This window comes from Dromiciops gliroides, chromosome 3, assembly GCF_019393635.1.
Source record: "Dromiciops gliroides isolate mDroGli1 chromosome 3, mDroGli1.pri, whole genome shotgun sequence".
In the NCBI taxonomy this organism is placed as follows: Eukaryota; Metazoa; Chordata; class Mammalia; order Microbiotheria; family Microbiotheriidae; genus Dromiciops; species Dromiciops gliroides.
This window is the reverse complement of record NC_057863.1, coordinates 162,791,104-162,799,825: the sequence shown is the minus strand read 5'-3', so window position 1 is coordinate 162,799,825 and position 8,722 is coordinate 162,791,104.

Here is an 8,722-nt window from a genome sequence, read left to right as displayed (position 1 = left end):
CTAGCTGCCCCCTTCAGTGCCTTGTTTCAAGAAAGGCATTGATAAATTGTAGAATGTCTTTTGGAGAGCTGCCAAGAATGGTGTAAGACCTCCAGATCTTTCCATCTGAGGATTAGTTGAAGGAGATAAAGTCTGAAGAAGAGGAGACTTAATGACAACTGTGTTCAAGAATTTGAAGGGGCTATTTATTGGAGGAGGGACTGGGTTTTTGTTCTACTTACCCTTGGAGAGGTCTAAGTTCAAGAGAAGCAGATTTTAGCTCCATATAAGGAAACTTTCTAATTACTACAAGGTGGAATGGGCTGTTCCAGGAGAGAGTTTGTTCTCCCTTACAAGTTCCTTGAAGAAAAGACTGAATGACCACTTAGGTATCTTTAAAAGGGGATATTTGGTCATGTATCAGTTGAATTAGATAGTCTGTACTTCTATGAACTCATAACTTACGTATAGGAAAAAGCTGCAATAGAAATCTCTTGCTGTTCTGGGGAGCTGCTTCTCAACCAAACCTTTTCTCTTGGGAGGGTGCTTATGGTATTCCTTGGCAGTAGCTAAACACAATATTAGACCCAAAGGATTTAGTTACTAGGGAATTGGGGGGATGGTGGTGGAAAGGAGATGATGTACATGTAATATAAATATGTTTGAATTTTCATAGGGTCAATTTGATGGGGGACATTCGTTGTCAGGGTTAATTAACAATAATAATAGCTTATATATACAGCACTTAATACTGTCCTAAGACCTTTACAATTATTTAATTTGATCCTTGCCACAACCCTGCAAAGGAGGTGCTATTATTCCCATTTTACAGATGAGGAAAGTGAGGCAGACGTGACTTGCCCAGGCTCACACAGCTAGTAAGGGTCTGAGGCCAAATTTGAACTCTGGTCTTCCTGACTCCAGGCTTGGCCCTCGGTCCACTGCACCAATCTAGCTGCCCTCCAAAGTGCATTGTCTCTAAAGTTTATTATATTCAAAAACTGAATTAAATTTGTAAAAACCCAACTTTGCTTGTTAACCTGGTCATGGTTTCTGCCTAGCAAGAGAGTCTTGAGTGACAGGGTAAGCAAAGGGGATACAATTAATAAAAACAGTCCCTGTCCTCCAAGAACTACAGTCTAATAAGAGGGTACAACATGCAAAAGGAGGCAGAAAGGGAGTGGGGAGAGGGATCTTGGAAGGGGAGCAGTGGGAACGTCAAAGGGAGGTATCTTCCAGCCCTCCAAGTAGGAAGGGGTGTCAGTCAAGGCTTGAATTATTAGCATGGTGATGAGCTTAACCGGTGATGACATTAACCACATAAATATAATAAAGGCAGGAGAATGATTGTGGCCTTGCCCTTTGGGTTTAGCTTTTGTTCCTATGCCTTTCTCCTTTCTATTTATTTGCCCAGGAAGCCAATAGAATCCAGGCCCCAAAGAGACCCTGGGGTGGGGGGTTGTTGTAAGGGCAACCTTACTAGTGGTGTTTACTGATGGTGGTTCATCCTTCATTTTCTGGGGGTTTTTTTGTTTGCTTGTTTGTGGGTTTGTTTGGGGTTTTTTTGGTGAGGCAAGTGGGGTTAAGTGACTTGCCTAGGGTCACACAGCCAGTGTCAAGTGTACGAGGTCGGATTTGAACTCAGGTCCTCCTGAATCCAGGGCCTGTGCTTTATCCACTGTGCCACCTAGCCGCCCCCATGCTTCATTTTCAGAGAGGACTAATGACATGGGGTGATGTCTTGACTTGTCCGTGAATTGGCTTTAAGTGAGGCAGAAAATAGAAGCAAATTACTTTATGAGAAATCAAGACACAATAAAGCAAATTCAAATGAATTTTAAAAAGAGGGCAATGTGCACAAAGTGTCAGCCTCACCCTCTCTTCCAGAGTCAATCAAAGTCCAGTGGCAAGACAAAAGTCGGGATGACTGATGGTGGCCTGAGATGCAGTGGATGCCTTGGCATCATCAGTGTCTGACCAAGCTCTGAGTTCTCTTCAGCACCTGCTTTAGCTTCCTTCCTTCATAGCTGTTGGAATGAATTGTTCTCATCAGCCCATTCCACCAAGAGAAGTCTTTACAGGCTTGGGGTAGACATCTCCCTAACTCACTGATGGGTCTGAGTCCTGCTGGTTACCCTCAACCTGGTTTAGACTGTCTGCCTGGTTGGTTTTACATTGCATATGCTATAGCTTCTTGGATCCCCAGATGAGAGTTGGGTAATAGGTAGACACCAAAGGTGGATGAGCAGCTCTGAAAAGGTCTTGGCAAGCCCTCACACCAGAGGTGCTAGTTCTCCCTGAATACCCGCTATGTCCCATTGCTTACTGGTTACAGTTTGACAATAAGATGTTTAGGAGGAAGCTGCAAAAAATTGCTGATTTGAAGTCAAAGTGAGATTTCTGACAAGAGCCCCTGCCTTTGTAGAGCTAAGCCTATGGACACTAGTTAGCTGGGACTGCTATATGTGTTCCTAAGAGCTAGGCTGATGTATGGAGAGTGTTCTGGAGAGAAAACAAATGCCCATTACAGTCAAAGCTCTGAGAAGGAATACCCCACCTTGTCATCCCCTCTCACCTCTTGGTGAGAGAAGTCATTGGGTTCACGAGTCCCTATCTTTTCTAGAACAGCTGTTAGCAAAAAGCACCTGGGCTTTAAAGTAAAAGAGTAACAGAAACTACCCTCCCTCTTATATTGGAGTAGCACCTTAGTAGAGGATGGTAACTGCAGCCAGAAGCTGGTGAAAGAGCTTTGTGCCAATAAATATTTCTGGCAGAAATCAATAGGATCAGTCAGTACCATCAAACGGTGGCTAATGGGAGATGGGCACAAAATAGGAAGCCACACCTCATAGATGCCACACATGAACCACAAGGACCAACAGACAATGTGCCTCACCCAACCAGTGGGGAGCAAAGCTAGCCAGAGCAGACACCAGCAGCTGTGTAGCTACTCACGTCCTTGTGACCACACGTGTTCCATATGTGTGTGCCCGGGCTATGCCTGCCTCCAAATGTTCCCTACCTAAGTCTATTCTTCCTAGGGATGGTGTAACATTCGTGGAAGAGTGTATCCCATTTTTACAGAGGAAATGTCTCCCTGCTATTTTTCTTTATTTTTTTAAAATTAATTAATTTTTTTTCCGTTACATGTAAAGATAGTTCTCAACTTTTGTTTATACAAGCTTTCCAATTTCAGATTTTTCTCCTTCCCTCCCCTCCCCTCCTTCCCCTAGACAGCAGGTAATCTGATATAGGTTATATATATGTATATGTATATATGTATATATATACATAATAACATTAATCCTATTCCTGCATTAGTCATGTTATAAGAGAAAAATAAGAGCAATGATGAAAAAACTCAAAATAGAAAAAAACAACAGCACCAAAAACAAAAGAAATAGTATGGTTCATTCAGCATCTATACTCCACAGTTCTTTTTTTTTTTTCTTGGATTTGGAGATCCTCTTCTATCATGAGTTCCCTGGAACTCTTCCGTACCATTGCATTGGTGAGAAGAATATAGTCCATCACAGTAGGTCAACACTCAATGTTGATGATACTGTGTACAATGTTCTTCTGGTTCTGCTCATCTCACTCATCATCAGCCCATGCAAGACCCTCCAGGTTTCTCTGAACTCCTCCTGCTCATCGTTTCGTACAGCACAATAGTATTCCATTGTATTCATATACCACAACTTGTCCAGCCATTCCCCAATTGATGGGCATCCCCTCAACTTCCAATTCCTTGCCACCACATAAAGAGCAGCTATAAATATTTTTGTACATGTGGGTCCCTTTCCCCTTTCCATGATTTCTTTGGGAAAAAGACCCAAAAGTGGTATTGCTGGGTCAAAGGGTATGGACAGCTTTATCACCCTTTGGGCATAATTCCAAATTGCTCTCCAGAATGGTTGGATCAGTTCACAGCTCCACCAACAATGCATTAGTGTTCCAATTTTCCCACAGTTTCTCCAACATTTATTATTTTCCTTTTTTGTCATTTTCCTGCTATTTTTCTTACTATGCAATTGCATTAAATGCCTTTGTGTGAATGAGAATTCGGAAAAACAGGGTCAGGTTTGTATGAACTGATGAAGAATGAAGAATGAAGAAGCAAAAGCAGAAAAAAAATGAACAGTGGCTACACTAATGTAACTGAAAAAAATGTTAAAAGGAAGCCTACATTTGAATAATTTGTAATTAACAATCCTGATCCCAGCAAACCAATAACAAAAGCTCCTTTTTGGAGAATCAAGGGAATATGGGACAACATATTGCATACATTTTTAGGTATCATTTTGTTTTGGCTTTGCTGTTTATCTTTATTGTTCTTTATTATTATTTCAGTTGTGTTTGACTCTTTGTGACCTCATTTGAGGTTTTCTTGATAAAGATACTAGAGTAGTTTGCCATTTCCTTACCTAGCTCATTTTATAGGTAAGGAAGTGAGGCAAACAGGATTAAGTGACTAACCCAGGGTCATGTAGCTAGTAAGTGTCTGGGGCCAGATTTAAGTTCAGGAAGATGAGTCTTCCTGACTTCTTGCCACCTATTTGCCCTATCTTTGTTACAAGACTGCTTTTGGTAAAGACATGGGTGGCCTAAGGAAGGGAAGGAGTAGATCCAAAAATTTCTGTGATGTAAAAATAAAGGCTGCAATAAAACATTAAAAAATCCCAATAAGGTGGCACACCAGGGAGACTCATAAACATCTGAAAAAGGGAAAAACAGAATTGGTCTTGATTTACCTTGTGTAAACATAGATCTCAAGCAGGAGGTGGAGCTATTGTTCCTTTTCATTTCTTAAGAGTGATTTCCTCAGTAGCCCAAACTGGAGTTAACCCATATTATATACAAAGAACAAAAGACATTGAGCCTAGGAGCTAATCCAATACAAAACATCTCATTTGAGGTAGATACATTTTAGCTGGATCACACGTAAATAGTGATTCTGTTCTCATGAAAGAAAGCTAAGTCTATTGACTACATTTTAGTCTTATGCTCCAAAGAACATTAGTGGAAAATTTATTTGGAAGGCAAGTTATTTCAGCCCTTTCTTCCTCTGTAAAATTAAGTGATCAGACTCATCCTTTAGGGTCTTTCCGGTGCTGATTTTGTTTTAGTCTCTACGCTAGATGAAATAGAGGCAATTTCTGCCCTTCTAGGTACTGGCACTATAGGTCATGAAGCTGCCACTCCTGCTATCCCAGTGAAAAAAACCTCTGCCTCCTGTCTGAGGTTGATCTTGTGTTAATTTCTACTCTTCCCAAATTGGGAAAAACTACAAATCCCAAGGTCTTGTTTGTTTGTTGTTTTTGTGGCCAGTCAGTAAACTCCTTGTCAGAGGTTGTTACATTCAGATCATAGGATTTAGGACTGGAAGAGATCTTAAAGATGTGTTGTGTTTCTTTAACATTTCCTCAGCAGTTAACACCCCCAAGTAAGAGCATGAACTATTTTTAAAAAATTTAATTTAATTTTTTTTTAATGAATGAACTCTTCAAACTTCAAATTCTCAGTCAGGAAACCACGGAAGGTCAGAGCTGGAAAGAGATCATTCAGTCCAATCACTTATTTTTATAGAGTTAGAAACTGATTGAGAGAAACTTGAACAAAGACATACAGCACATAAGGGATTCAATCCCAGTCCTAAATTTAAGTCCAGTTTCAGTGTTCTGGCCACTTTTGACTAAGGTTGACGATGGTAGGGTTTATAAGAGTATGTCATCTATAGGATCTTCAGGCTAGTAAAGACTTTGAGGAGAGGAGAATCAGGTTACTGACCACAAAGGTCTCACTCCATCTCATCCTTAGTTCTGACAGTACTTAAGCAGTTTCTATATGGAGGGACCATAAGACACACTTTGTGCAATAGTGAAGTATCATTGTGTTACAATGAAATCATTTACTGGGAAACAGCCAAAGAGAAGACAGTACAGAATAAAGTAATTCATATTGATACTGATTTTATTTTAATTTTAATTTTTTTTAGTGAGGCAATTGGGGTTAAGTGACTTGCCCAGGGTCACACAGCTAGTAAGTATTAAGTGTCTGAGGTCAGATTTGAACTCAGGTACTCCTGACTCCAGGGCCGGTGTTCTATCCACTGTGCCACCTAGCTTCCCCCTGAGAATGATTTTTTAAAAGCTTATTCATGGGGCAGCTAGGTGGCACAGTGGATAAAGCACTGGCCCTCGATTCAGGAGGACATGAGTTCAAATCCAACCTCAGACACTTAACACTTACTAGCTGTGTGTGTGTGTGTGACCCTGAGCAAGTCATTTAACCCCAATTGCCTCACCAAAAAAAAAAAAAAGTTTATTCATCTTTTTTTAAAAAGTCACTTTTCATATAGTGCCCTTCCCCTCTCTAATACACTAACATTGAATCTTCCCTTGTAACAAAGGAAAACAGTTAAGCAAAACAAATGACAAATGACCATATCTGATAGCATATACAGTATTTCACATCCATAGCTCCCCATCTTTCTCCCAAGAGGGCGGACATATTTCATCATGTATTCTCCAGGACCATGATGGATCACTAATGGATCAGTTTAGCTGTCTTTTAGCATTTTTTTCTTTTACATTATTTCATGCAGCATGTATGTTATTCTCCTGCTTCTTCTCCATAGGACTTACAGCAAACCTTCCCAAGATTTCCTCACATCTATGATTTCTTAAAATTCAGTAGTAATATTTTTTACATTCATATATTATTATCACTCAATTAATAAGCATTTGTGAACATGTTTATTATATGCCAGCCACTGTGTTTAATGTGGCCTAACAAAGAAAAGCAAAACCAGACTCTACCCTCTTGCATTCTAGAGCTTGCATCCTAATAGGGGAGATAACATGGACATTATTATATATATCAAAGATGTAAACAGTGTCCATACAAGTGATCTTAGAGAAGAAGGCTCCAGTGCACTGGAGAGGTGTCCTTCAAGTAATGTCATTTGAATTGAATCTTGCCGGAAGCTGGGGGTGATAAGATGATAAGAGGCAGAGGTGAGGAGGCAGAGTATTCCATGCATAGTCCATACAGAGGCGTGGAGATGGGAGATAGAGTGTCTTGTCATGCTATGAAGAGCTTTAAATACCAAACTGAGCAGTTTATATTTGATTTTATTAAAGGTAATAAATAGGGAGCCAATGGCGTTTATTGAATATATGTCTGTGGGTTGTGTGTGTGTGTGTGTGTGTGTGTATGCATGTATGTGTATGTGTGTGTTTGTGTGGAGGGGAAGAGGTGAGGTCAGCACCATGTGACATGATCAGACCTTTAGGAATTATTTTGGCTGCTATTTAGAGGGTGAATTTGAGTAGGGAGAGATTTGAGACAAGGACACCAATTAGAAGGCTATTGTGTTATAGAATACTATTGAACTGTAAGAAATTATGGAGATGGTTTCAGAGAAATCTGGGAAGACTGTATGAAGAGATGCCGAGTGAAACGAGCAGAAATAGGAGAAGAATTAATACAATCAGAGCAATATTGTAAAGACAAACAACTTAGAACCTGCATCAACACAATGACCAATCATCATTCCAGAGGATTCAAGATAAAACAAACATATTACCTATCTCCTGAGAGTGATGATGGATTCAGAGTACAGATGGAAACTTTTTTAAAACATAGCCAATGCAGGAATTTGTTTTGCTTGACTCTACATGTTTGTAATAGGAGTTTTTTTCTTTCTTTCTCGATGTGGGATGGTGGCTGAGGGAAAGGAAGATGGAATAGAATGAATGCTGATCAGAAAAACAAAAAAGAAAAAAAGAAAATTGTTGCAGCAAACCAGGGAGAAGTGGTAAGGACCTGAACTAGAGAGATGACTGTGTCAATGGAAAGGAGATATATATGAGAGACATTGAAAAAGTAGAAATGACAAGATTTGACAACTGATTGCATACGTGTGGCAAGGGATGTTGAGAATTTGAGGGTAATATCAAGATAACATAAAGGTTATGAGCTTACACAAATAGGAAGATGGTGGGAATATTGAGAGTAATATGAAAATTGGAAATAATAGAGTTTGGAAGAAAAGATAATGAGTTCTGTTTTGGACATGTTGAATTTGAGATATCTATGGGAATCTAATCTGAAATGTTCAGTAGGTGGTTGATGATGGAGTCCCAGATCATCAAGAGAGAGAAGGGCTGTGCATATAGATCTTGTAATCATCTGCAGAAAGATGATAAGTGAACCAATGGAAAGTGATGAGGCTATCAAACGAGATAGTATAAAACAAAAAGAGAAGGCCTACAACAGTGTTCATCATCCCTGGAGTCTTTCAGGTGGCACCCGGTTACCATTCTCTTCTCTCCTCATTTCTGACTGCTTCCATCTCTTCTTGTGTGACCGCCTTTCTCCCAGCATTGCCTCTTGTTACTTGTCCTACTCAGATGCCATGGTGAGGTGGACCTGAATTCAAATCCAGCCTCTGACACTCCCTAAGTGTGGGACCTTGGGCAAGTCATTTTACCTGCTTGCCTCAGTCTCCTCAAGTGTAAAATGAGGATATTAATAGCACCTCCCTTCTAGGGTCGGGGAGAAGATCAAATGATATCATGTTTGTAAAAAATATTTGCTCAGCGTTAAAAACTTTGTTTTGCTATTTAGACACTTTTAAAAAATGGCCAGTGGGGAGTGCTATTACTCATTTCCATAACTGCCAAGATTTACCTGAAAGAAAGATTTTGGCCACATAAAGAAGGATACCTTTATAGAATAG